This window comes from Aotus nancymaae, unplaced genomic scaffold, assembly GCF_030222135.1.
Source record: "Aotus nancymaae isolate 86718 unplaced genomic scaffold, 86718_ANA_hifiasm-v0.15.2.pri h1tg000062l, whole genome shotgun sequence".
NCBI classification, from domain to species: domain Eukaryota; kingdom Metazoa; phylum Chordata; class Mammalia; order Primates; family Aotidae; genus Aotus; species Aotus nancymaae.
This window is the reverse complement of record NW_026988476.1, coordinates 2,529,664-2,541,914: the sequence shown is the minus strand read 5'-3', so window position 1 is coordinate 2,541,914 and position 12,251 is coordinate 2,529,664. Positions and strand designations below refer to the sequence as shown.

At 39.8% G+C, this 12,251-nt stretch overlaps 2 non-coding genes across 2 annotated transcripts; one reads left to right on the top strand and one right to left on the bottom strand.

Moving 5' to 3' along the window:
- The first annotated feature begins 5,113 nt into the window (after window positions 1–5,113).
- LOC135270514 (U6 spliceosomal RNA) lies at window positions 5,114–5,220 on the top strand. Its single transcript, XR_010338675.1, has one exon. It is a non-coding gene; the product is annotated as a U6 spliceosomal RNA (small nuclear RNA).
- Window positions 5,221–6,240: 1,020 nt separating this feature from the next.
- On the bottom strand, window positions 6,241–6,347 carry LOC135270513 (U6 spliceosomal RNA). The gene has a single exon (XR_010338674.1). It is a non-coding gene; the product is annotated as a U6 spliceosomal RNA (small nuclear RNA).
- Between the last annotated feature and the right edge of the window lie 5,904 nt (window positions 6,348–12,251).

Sequence of the window (12,251 nt, the reverse complement as noted above, 5' to 3'; positions counted from 1 at the left end):
CAAACGAGACTAATAAACTAGTTTATCTATAGTCTCTCACCCAGCAAAGACCAGATCTTTATAAATATTAATCCACTCACAGAGTTTACCAAATGTTCAGACTCTGACATGAAATTCCCAATCATTGTTTCCAGCCAGTACATCTGCTGTACTGGCTGGAAGCAAAGCAAAGACAAACCACAAACTTAATAGAGAAAAATATTAAAATTAGAAAAACAGAGTCAGCAGAGTTCTATTGTCATTTGGGAGCCAAGAAAAAAATGTGTCTGGGCTTTAAGCAGCCCACAAACTTCTTTGGTAAAAAGTATATCCAGTTTTGTTAGATGAATCCACAGACAGCTCAGTGGAAGACCTCCAAACTTTTAAAAAGACAATTTTTAATTAATTAATTTATTTATTTTTTGAGATGGAGTCTTGCTGTTGTTGCCCAGGCTGGAGTGCAATGGCACAATCTCAGCTCAGCGCAACAACCGCCTCCTCCTCCTGGGTTCAAGCGATTCTTCTGCCTCAGCTTCCTGAGTAGCCAGGATTAAAGGCAAGCAACACCATACCTGGCTAATTTTGTATTTTTAGCAGAGATAGGGTTTTTCCATGTTAGTCAGGTTGGTCTCGAACTCCAGACCTCAGGTGATCCACCCACCTCGGCCTCCCAAAGTGCTGGGATTACAGGCATGAGCCACCGCACTCAGCCAAAAAGAAATTTTTTTAAAAAGCAGGTAAAATCATGCCTCTCATACAGATTAAAATGAGCACATGTTAAAGATTTTATTTATCATGAATCAATGCAGAAACATGGTAGATGTTACAACTAATTCAAAAGAGAAATAAAAAAATTATGTGAAAAAAAGATTGAATGTGCAAATAGAAGAAAAACTGGGTTCTTCCACAGTGGTGAAGAGAAGTCAATTGAACGTCTGGTCAGGAGAGAATTTGGACAGCTATAAATAGGAATTATTAACTGCCATCAGTTATCTACAATTTACAGAGTTGTAAAATAGTTTCCATTGAATGGGAATCAGCTTTCGGTTTTTCCAGACAATCCAATTTTCCACCTGGGCACAAGTTTTTTCCATACAAATAACATCTCTTCTCTGATACCAGAAAAGAGGATGAGTGCATATAGAGGTAAATTTGTAATAATTACAAGAAATTAAGAAGTTCATTTCTGACATGGTTTTTTCCCTACCATAAAACAGAACATGAAATTTAGGGAAGTGGTTGCTGTGAAAGGGCTCCAAGCACCAAAATATCTCACATCAGCTTTACCAGAGTGACTTTCTCATTTCATTAAAAGTAGCTATTAAAACACAGATAGGTCATATGGATGATATGCCAGATGATCCTTTGAATACACAGGCATAGGCCAATCCTCCGGAAACTTTAAGAAGTTGAGTCTGGGAATCTATCACTAAGAAAGCTTGAGAAATACTGTTCTAGTATATTTTAGGTTGTGAAGTTAGCAGAGCCCCGAAGAAATAAAACCCAGACTGGTGAGTCTTTAAATATCCTTGGAATTGTAAATGGGACATTTAGAAAGGGTCTTGGGGAGCCAGTGAGTGCATTATGAAGAAAGGCAGTATGGCCATAAAAGGAACGTAGTAGCAAAGGAAGGAGCCTGGTGGGGAAGTTGAAACAAGCTTCACCTGATGTACAGTGTGTCTAGGAAAAGAGAGGAAAGAAGGAAGGGTGCCGACAAGCCCAAAGATCTTACAAAGGCTAACAGCTCACAGGAAGCGTGGAGAGAAAGAGAGAGAGAATGCAAAGAGAGATCTCACAGACACCCCGGCCGCACTCAGGACAATTAAATCAGAATCTCTTGCCAGACACAGTGGTGAGCACCTGTAATCCCAGCTACTTGAGAAGCTGAGGCAAGAGGATCACTTGAACCCAGGAGTTCCAGATCAGCCTAAGCAACCAAGTGAAGCCAAGTGAAGACCCTGTCTAATAACAACAAAAATAACAAAGGCAGAATCTCCAGGGGCGAACTCAGTTACTGGTGTTTTTAAAAGCTCTGTGATTGCAACCTGCAGCCCGGGTTGATAACCTTTGTTCACCAATTGCACATCAGGTGATGCTGGTCATTGATGCTGTGGTTTTAAATGACTCCTCTGTTCCTTGCTAAAGAGGATGTGAGGATTTAGGATGAGTTTCTTCTTCTTTTTAATTAGAGCAAAATTCATGAAGAGGAAATGACCTGTGGTTTTTGGCTTTCAATTGTGTCACATCACCGAATGTGCCCTTTCTGTGAGTAAAAAGAAAAAGAACAAGGTCAACTTTCTACTTAGTGTGTGCTGTTCAGTTGTTGCAGTCAAATGAGCAGAACTCAGAAATATAATTGTAAAATGGCAGGCTTGAGGTCTTTATCTTTTTCTTTGTAGTTTACTGCAAATAGTATGACCTAATAATACTACAAGTGGTGCAGTAAAAATAGCAATGAATTTGGCATCAGAAGATGGTAGGACCAGTGCCAATCTTGCCCAGGGATTAAAATACACTGTAGTTTAATCAGTGTATTAAAATACACTGACATAAGTGTAGTTTATATAAGCGTAAAACTGTATATACACTTTATATAAGTGCATAAGTGTAGTTTATATAAGTGTATAAACCACACCTACATCAGCCTCAGTTCCCTTTTCTGAAAAATAAGATGCATCTCTTTGGATCTAAAATGTCACTGATTGCAAAATGCACCACAGTTTTACATATCACAAAGAAAAGGTAGTTGTTTTATTTCAGTTAATGTAAATAGTTGAAATTATGTTTATTGACGAGTTCAAATGTTCCAGAATATAAAAATAAAACTTGTCTCATTGAAAAAAACCCTTTAAATAAATTTCTTAAAGCCAATTTGTTAATAATTCCTATTAAGACTCATGGCAGAAGGGGCATGGTGGCTCATGCCTGTAATCCTAGCACTTTGGGAGGCCAAGCGGGTGGATATGAGGTCAGGAGTTCGAGACCAGCCTGGCCAACATGGCAAAACCCCATCTCTACTAAAAATAGAAAAATTAGCCAGGGTGTGGTAGCATGCACCTGTAGTCCCAGCTCCCTCTGGAAGCTGAGGCAGGAGAAGAACTTTAACCCGGAAGGCGGAGGTTTAACTGAGCCAAGATGGTGCCACTGCACTCCAGCCTAGGTGACAGAGAGACTCCATCTCAAAAAAAAAAAAAAAAGACTCATCTTTCTCAAATGAGTCAAATCATACAAAATATTATTTAATTAAATAGCTACCTACCTCATAACTTTCCTATAAATATGTGATAAAGAACACTATTTCTTCTTAAAAAAACATGATTGGAAATTCATATATACTTAACCACGGGTACTAATACAAGAGTTGTTTTTGTCAAAATGTAAATATAGGATCTTAAATATTTTTGAGTTTAGCAGAAGCCAATAGCGTTTTAATGTTTCAAGTGTGCAGTGTGAAGACATGCTAAACGCAAAAATGTTTAAGATCGCATATTTGCATTTTGGCTAAAACAACTTTAATCTAGCTTAAAAAGAAAGTAATTTGTTAGAACAAGTAACCAAACAACTATGGAAAGCACCTGGTCATGTTATCAAATGATCCAGAGACTCAAATGACAGCACTAACTTCTTTCCCTGATCTTATCATTCTCTCAGTCTTCCATGTGATACAGAAATTGGCCACCATAGGCCCTGGGGTTACATCCTTATAACTCACAAACTCACAATGTTTGTTTATAAACATTGGTTAGGGTACAAAGTTACAATTAAAGAAGAGGGAAAAAATTCTGATGCTCTATTGCACAGTAGGGTAAGGATGGTTAACGGTGAAATTTTGTATACCACAAAATAACTAGAAGAGAGGCTATTGAATGTTCTCATCACAGACAACGGATAAATGCATGAGGTGGTGATACACTACCGATTGGATCGTTATACACCATAAATACGTATCGAAACATCAAATTGCACCCCATAAATATGTACACTTATGAGTCCATTCAAAACAAAACAAAAAACAAACCACCAGACCTTCTACCTGGATATCGTTCATGGATATATTCTAAAACCATTAAAGGAAAGATTTCTGGGAGACTTCATAGTGTGAGGGGTCAGACTGCTGACCCCACCTGCATCCACGGGTCGGGGCAGGCATCACTCACACCGGGACAGCCCGCGGACACACGACTCGTGCTGAGGTGCAGTCAGCACACACACTACCACTCTGTTTGAAGCCGTGCGAGCTTCAAAACAAAACACAACACAACTGAACCGGAATCTAATGAGCCCATTACGCCTAACTATAAATTTTCAAGAAACATAGAGACTACAGAAACAGGTTAAACGACGCCATCAGTAAGTAATGAGCCAAATCCAAGATTTGTGACATTCCACAGGGCAAATATCCCTCAATATATGAATAACATGAAGAAAAACGAGGCGCGGGTAATTAGGGGACAACCGAGAACTGGGGTCCTAGCAACCGAATACAACGTGGGACCTTGTTTGGATCTCCATGACAATTCGACTATAATAAGGAATTTCTGAAATAAGAAAACTTGAAACTAGACGAACTATTAGGTGTCATGAAAGAATTACCTTAACTTTTTTAGGTGTGACAATGTTCGGTTAATTACTTTTTTATAAAAATTACTCATTAGAGGAAGTTCAAGGTGAAACAACCTGTTCTAAAAGTGTCGCGCCGACTCCGGGCCAGCCCTCTCGGTGCCGCGGCAGCCTCTCCATCAGGGCATCTCCAGCTCGCCTGGGCGCTGGACCCCGCCAGCGTGCTCTGAGACGGCCGCAGCGCGGGTAGCCCCCGGCATGCTCCGCGGGCTGAGCTCGTGGGCCCGAGAACTCAAAGCACCTGGCCTGGGTCCCACGCGGGGCCCCTTACCCAAGGTGCCCCGGGCGCTCATTTGCATGTCCCACCCAACAAGTAAACCTCACAGGTCAGTCGCGGCCGCGTACGGCCTGGTGGTCAGAGCACCAAACGTGCAAGCTTTGTGATGAGGTTCCGTTGTATGAAATTCCTCTAAAGGCTCCAAGGTGTATAGGAAAGCGCACGGTTCGGTTACCGTAACTACAATAGGCGAGAGCCTCCCGGTGCCTTATAAGGCCTGTGGATGGCGACAATAACGTGCTCGCTTCGGCAGCACATATACTAAAATTGGAACGATACAGAGAAGATTAGCATGGCCCCTGCGCAAGGATGACACGCAAATTCGTGAAGCGTTCCATATTTTGCGCAGTCTGCGAAGATAATTTCAGTATCTGCTAATCTAGCACTGAAGAAATAGGTTAAGCAAAAACGAGTGACACCCAATAACGAAATTGTGATTTTCATTATAAAAATATTTGTCTAAGGTGATACATGAAGTGCGAACGGAGCACAGTCACACTTGGAATGTTGTGTGCAAATATATCGTTAATACGCATTTTGGACATGGAAAAAGGTCGATCACCTTGTGCCTTCCTAAGAGAACTTTTCATTCTGAAATAGACACGGTCTTGTCTCCCCCAACAGCACAAACTCCAGAGCCCCAGTTTGTTTGGTTTTTGTTCAATAGAAGACCACCTGGCACAAGAATTGTTCAACGACTCCTCACTAAATCTTTTCTAAATTAATAAATCTCTACTAGAGGAAGGAAACATTAGAGCTCATTTCTTGAGCCTACTTTGTGCCATTCTTCATCATCTTAGACCGGAGTGCTTACACCCTCTTTTTTCTTAGACTGCGAGCTGCACAGAGGAAAGGAATGTTACTAAGGGCTGGTATTATTGGAGATCACTGTTGGTCTTTGCCTATGGATTCAAAAGTTCCAGGACCCATTTGAGTACTGGCCAGAAGCAGCAAGCCCATTTGGATCTGTTTTCACGAGTCTTCTGTTTTCATGTAGCCTCTAAGAAGTACTTAGAAAGGCCAGTTTACATAAATCGGACAGATTCTGTGACGGGAAATTTGATTATGAGGAATGTTCATTGCCCAGACTGAAAGCAGATTTTAATCAATAAAAACAAGTATTTGAACACAGATACGAGGATCACCTAGGTAACTTAATAGTAACGTGAATGGCTGGGAGCCTTGAAGGTGGAGGCTGACGAGGACGGGCGCCCACTGGGCGACAGGACTGGCGGGAGGCCAAGAAAGCATCGTAGGTGTCCACGCGGCCGAGGCCGTGGGCAAGAAAGAGCAGACACAGAAGAGAACTCGGGCAATCGCTCCAAAAACCGCTGTCTTTAGTCCAGCGACCTTCGTAAACTGCACAAAATATGGAACGCTTCACGAATTTGCGTGTCATCCTTGCGCAGGGGCCATGCTAATCTTCTCTGTATCGTTCCAATTTTAGTATATGTGCTGCCGAAGCGAGCACGTTATTGTCGCCATCCACAGGCCTTATAAGGCACCCGCGAAACTCTCGCCTGTTAAAGTTACGGTGACCGAACTTTGCGCTTTCCTATACACCTTGGAGCCTTTAGGGGAATTTCATGCAACGGAACCTCATCACAAGGCTTGCACGTTTGGTGCTCTGACCACCAGGCCGTACGCGGCCGCAACTGACCTGTGAGGTTTACTTGTTGGGTGGGACATGCAAATGAGCGCCCGGGGCACCTTGGGTAAGGGGCCCCGCGCGGGACCCAGGCCCCGGGCTTTGAGTTTTTGGCTCGGAGCTCAGCCCGCAGAGCATGCCGGGAGCCTGCAGTCCTTGCGGCTGCAGTAGAGCGCGGAGGACCGGGCCGGCCTGGAGCACTTGGCGTCTCTCCGAAGTCACTGTGGGAGCTGGGGAGGTGGTTGACCCGCTAGGTCACTAGGGCCCTGGGTCGAGTAGGGGTCCTCCCCAATACCAGGAAGATTTCACCGATATTTCGCTGGTGACATTGGGGCCTTGTGCCAACAGACTTTTCTGAAGTGAACCCAGAGTTCAACCCTCCGAGAGAGACCTTCCAACGATTCGACCACTCAGTTCTGGAGCTGTCGGCACCACATTCTAGGTTGCCGTGGACTCCGCTGGCGATTCCGCTGGCATCTCCGCGACTCTCTTCACTCCGTCGGGTTGGGGGCTGAGCACCTTGCACGAGACGGCCACACCCCTCTCTCCCCTCGCCTCCAGATGGTACAACAGCGCCTCCGTCCTTTCAACGCAGGCGCCTCTGAGGTCACGGGGCTCTTCAGCCACGCCTCTTCACAGGTTTCTTCCTTTCAACGCTGAAGTAGCCACGCCCCTTCACAGGTGTCTTCCCCAGACCGCTACTTTCGCCCCGGAACGCTGAAAAACCAGCTGACAGGTGGATTTGAGAAATTACAATAGTTCACTTAGAGTTGAACTGGACAAGCATTCTTGTACGACCTTATACCTCCTTGCACTCTAATCCTAACCCCATTAAGATCCAAACAGACGGGACAGACCTACTCGCAAGAAATACTCAGTTAGTGTTAAATATTCTGATTTTTAACTACAGCAAAAATCATATTGTTCATATCCCTGAGCGTTGTGAGATGAGGGCCCAAAGATCAAAGCCTCTGGTATTTATTTGGTTACAGTATTTCATATATTGAAGTAAGTGAAGTGCAAATGTTTGCCTGTGTTGTGTTAAAACGGCACCTTGAATGAGGAATATGGCACATTTACCAATAGCTGGAGTTTTGCTGCTTTTTCTCCTTCATATGGTCCTTTTACCCCTTCCTGTAACAATACTTTGATGTAAAAACCTGCTAAAAAAAATCAGTAATTTTGAGAAAAACTTTAATTGGTATCCAATTTTCTAATGTACCAAAATAGTGTGAAATCATATAAGAGTTTCTGGTATTGCTGAGCCAAAAACAGAAAAATGAACAGAAAGGAAAGGCAGGAATTACTGCTAAACCAATTTTATTCTGTGTTTGCGGTTATAATTCTTTTCTTTAACAGCTTTTGAAAAATAATAAAACACTATGTTCTTTCCTCACTCAAAATAATTAGGCAAAAACGATATTCCTGTTGAGTTAAATTGCCCGATTACAAACAAAAGGTGCTTTGATATATCTCTTCTAACGCCCTGTCTTTCCAATAAGCTATTTCTGCTTTGTGACTTCAAAGCTATTAGGAAGCAGTAAATTGATGTTCAATTTTATTATTTTGAAGAAGTATATCAAAATTCTTTCATGTTCTCTTTTAAAAACTTTACAACTAATTAAAGAATACATGGTTAGAAGAATCTAGAATACATGGTTAGAAGAATATATACTTAGAAGGATGTTCAGAGTTACAGAGTCATGAACTTGATGTCCCTACAACCTATATGCGCCTTCAGAGTCAGGCTGCACTCCCAGATGACCACTTATAACCCCTTTCCATTCTAAAAAGAGGGAAAAGACTTAGCACATACAAGAAAAAAAAAATGGTTGAAGATTGGCAAGAGATAAATCCATTGGGGGAAAAAATCATAAATGGTTGTAGACCTGGTGAGGTCCCAGTGTTTTGGGAGGCCAAGATGGGAAGAGGACCCCTTGAGGCCAAGTGTTCAAGACCATCTGGGCAACTTAGTGAAACCGCAGCCTCCTTATCTCTCTCTGTCTCTCTCTGTCTCTCTCGCTCTCTCTCCCTCCCTCTCTCTACACACACACACACACACACACACACACACACACACACAATGCCCAGTGGCATGCTCCTGTAGTCCTAGCTATTTGGGAGGCTGAGGCAGGAGGATAGCTTGAGCCCAGGAGTTCAACGCTGCAGTGAGCTATGATCAAGCTATGACACTCCAGCCTGGGTAACAGAGTGAGAACTTTGTCTCTTAAAAGAAAAAATGAAGTAAGTGGTTTTAAATGCTCAAATGTGTACAGAAATAATAAAACTTAATTTTAGAGTCATGTTATTACTGAACAATGCAATGTTGAAAGAGCTAGAACAGAATTTTTCACAGGTGATTTATATATGTACTCTTTTAAAGCACAAAATTCTCCCAAGATCTCCAGTGTTCCTTAAATTCCTTCTATTGTTCTTTAAATAAATATAAACACAAAACAGCATAAACTCCTTTTTCTTATACCTGTTATACAGCTCTAAAACAAAAGCAGATTTACAAATTTGACACAAAAGTACAAATCAGTAAAATTCAAATTAACAGCATTATTAATTTATTGCAGTAGATAATGCATTTGGCTGAAACTACATCAACACTGTTGAGTTTGCCAACATATTAGCAGTATCTTTTTTATTTTTATTTTTTGGAGACAGAGTCTTGTTCTGTCACCCAGGCTCACTACAACCTCCACCTCCAAGCCTCCGGCAATTCTCCTGCTTCAGCTTCTCGAATAGCTAGGATTACAGGCATGCACCACCACACCCCGCAGATTTTTGTATTTTTAGTAGAGACAGGGTTTCACCATGGTGGCCATGCTGGTCTCAAACCCCTGGCCTCAAGTGACCTGCTCACCTTGGCTTCCCAAAGTGCTGGGATTACAGGTGTAAGCCACCACGCCCAGCCTAAAGCCATATCATTTAATTCAACATGGAGTTAGTATAACAATATAATTTTAATCACCACTAAATATATATCCAATCAAATTTTACCGAAATTTGGAAAAGGAAAGAAGTTAGTTTAAATTATTAGGACTATTTTTAAGCTATTTTTAAAGTTTCAGCCTTGAATTTATAGTTAGACCATTGAAGGTAAAGAAGAAACAAGAAACATTGTGTTTTATTTATATCTGCGTGGGACTCTATTTGGCCAATATTGCAACAATAGTTGGCAAAAGACAAAAAGATTAATGGGGATAGTCTGTGTCCTCAAAAATTCCCTCTCACTCTCAAAACAGGGCAGACAGGTTTCTGTAGTGAAACAATTCTGACACAGGCATCACACAGCTTGTGGTTTTTCAAACAGGCTCAGCCCCATGTCTGCCATTTGAATGAGGCTTGAGAGGGCAGAATTTCATAAAGATAATTAGTAGATACTGAAAGTCACTCATTTACACCATTTCAAAATTAATCATAAACCAAATTTTATTATTATTTCTATTCTGCTATCATTTTAGAATATTCAAATTACTGTTACACCTTTATTGGTACAATATGTCTGAAAGCATTTGGCTTTTGCTTGGTGCAAATACATCACTTACCCATTATTCAATCTGTCTCTGTTCATTTCTTATTAGCCCCTACAAAGTAATACATTACTCAATCATATGTTATTTTCATCATGTGAAATCAAAGTATTGATTTCACAAACCAACGTATTGATTTCACAAACCAAAAGAAAGTCTTTGTAATTGAAAATGTTATTCATGTATGCATTATTAATGAGAAAAAGAAATTTTGACTTCATTAACAAGTAATTCAACATAAGCATAGAGACAGAGTGGCAGAAACTAGCCATTGCTGTCCTTTAGATATCAGTACATGCCAACCTAACAGCAGCCAGTTACAAACACTGTCACATTGACGGTCCTTTAGCTAAGTAAGATGACTTGGCAAACAATGCAGATTCATATTGAAATCTCATGGCAATATTTAGTTATAAGGTGAATATTCAGATGTTTTAGACCCTGCCTATTTCAATATTTTAAGATGATCATCTCAATAAAAACAAGTTCTTTCTAAAAATCCTCTAGATAACCCTCTAACCCTTAAGAATATGTCTGAAGACTCCAGTAGATTCTAGATCCTAGTCTGAGGAGCCCTGTATAGGCTGATATAGAAAATTTTAATTCCTGGAATAACTCAAGAATTAGAAATAGAAACTGTGGCAGAAAGGTATAATATCTATGAAACATCAAATACTTGACAGGTATTTTACATACAAGATTGCATTTAGTATTTGCAATAATTCTGACCTAGTTATTACCCATTCTACAGCTGAGGAAACTGATGCTCAAAAGAATTATTTACCTTACTTAAATGCATACTGGTAATAAAAGGAGGTTAGAAGAAAGACAACGTCCAAATTAAGGAACCTCAAAATCCTAATCTCAAGCTTTTTCTATTATTCTGTGATTTAATTTAACATTAAAGATAACCAAATACATCTTTTACAAGGAAAATCTTTATGAACTGATTTGAAATTCAATCAATACATAATAAAAAAGAAAAACTTCAATCAAGTCTAGGTGTTCTAGATTATGAAGGTCAATCTCAGACTTCCAAAATGTTTCTGGACTACCTTCTTCAAACCACTGATGCTTACACATGAAATCAAAGGTAATATAATTGTCATAGAAATAAAAACAAAGGAAAACAAAACCTGCAACCATAAACAACAATAATGAAATTATCCTACACATCATCTGTGCCCATGTTAGTCTCCATTAATACAAATGATTCAGAATTGCCTTACTGTTCAGTTCTTGAATAAAGTGACTAAACAATAATTTGATTATTTGAATGCATATTTCATCAATCAAAATCACCTTTATTTTAGGCAATAAACTTTTGTTTTAATAAAAAAGTTTTCATTACAGGATCCCAGTAGAGTTACATAGTGTCCCAGCATTTCTGAGAGCTTCTACAAAGGTAGATAAAACTGTTATCTTTTTTGTAAATGCACAAAAATTAATTTGAGATGGAAATTCTAAAAGAAAACATAGGAAAATAATTGTGCAACTTTGGGCTTAGCAAAGATTTCTAAGACAAGACACAGAAAGCAGAAACCATTAAAAAGTTAATAAATTGACTTCACACAAAACTTCAAACTCTGCTCATTAAAAGATACCCCACTAAAAAACAGGCAAGCTAGAGACTTGGAGAAAATCATAATCAAATATCAGAAAAAGGGACTATATCAAGAATAAATCAGGAACTCTCACAACTCAACAATAAAAAAAAGAACCCAAAGAAAATAAGGCCAAAAGTCTTAAACAGACACTTTATCAAAAATATACAAATGGTTAATAAGAAAACGAAAAGATAACGTCATTAATCATCAGGAAACTGCTAGTTAGTGCAATGAATACAACACCTGCTAGAATGGCTAAAATTTAAAAGACTGATAATACCAAATATTGTAAATTACATGTAATAACTAGATCTCTCATACATTGTTGGTGGGATTGTAAAATGGTACAACTTTTGAAGAACTATTTGGCATGTTTTTATAAAGATAAACATACACTGACACTGTGACCTAGCAATTCTACTCCTACACATTTGTCCAGGATAAATTAAGACACATGTCCACAAAAATTCATATATTAATGTTTACAATTGCTTTATTTCTAATAGTCTCAATCTGGAAACAAGCCAAATGTCCATCAACAGGAGAATGAATAGATTGTGATATATTGATAGAAGGGAATG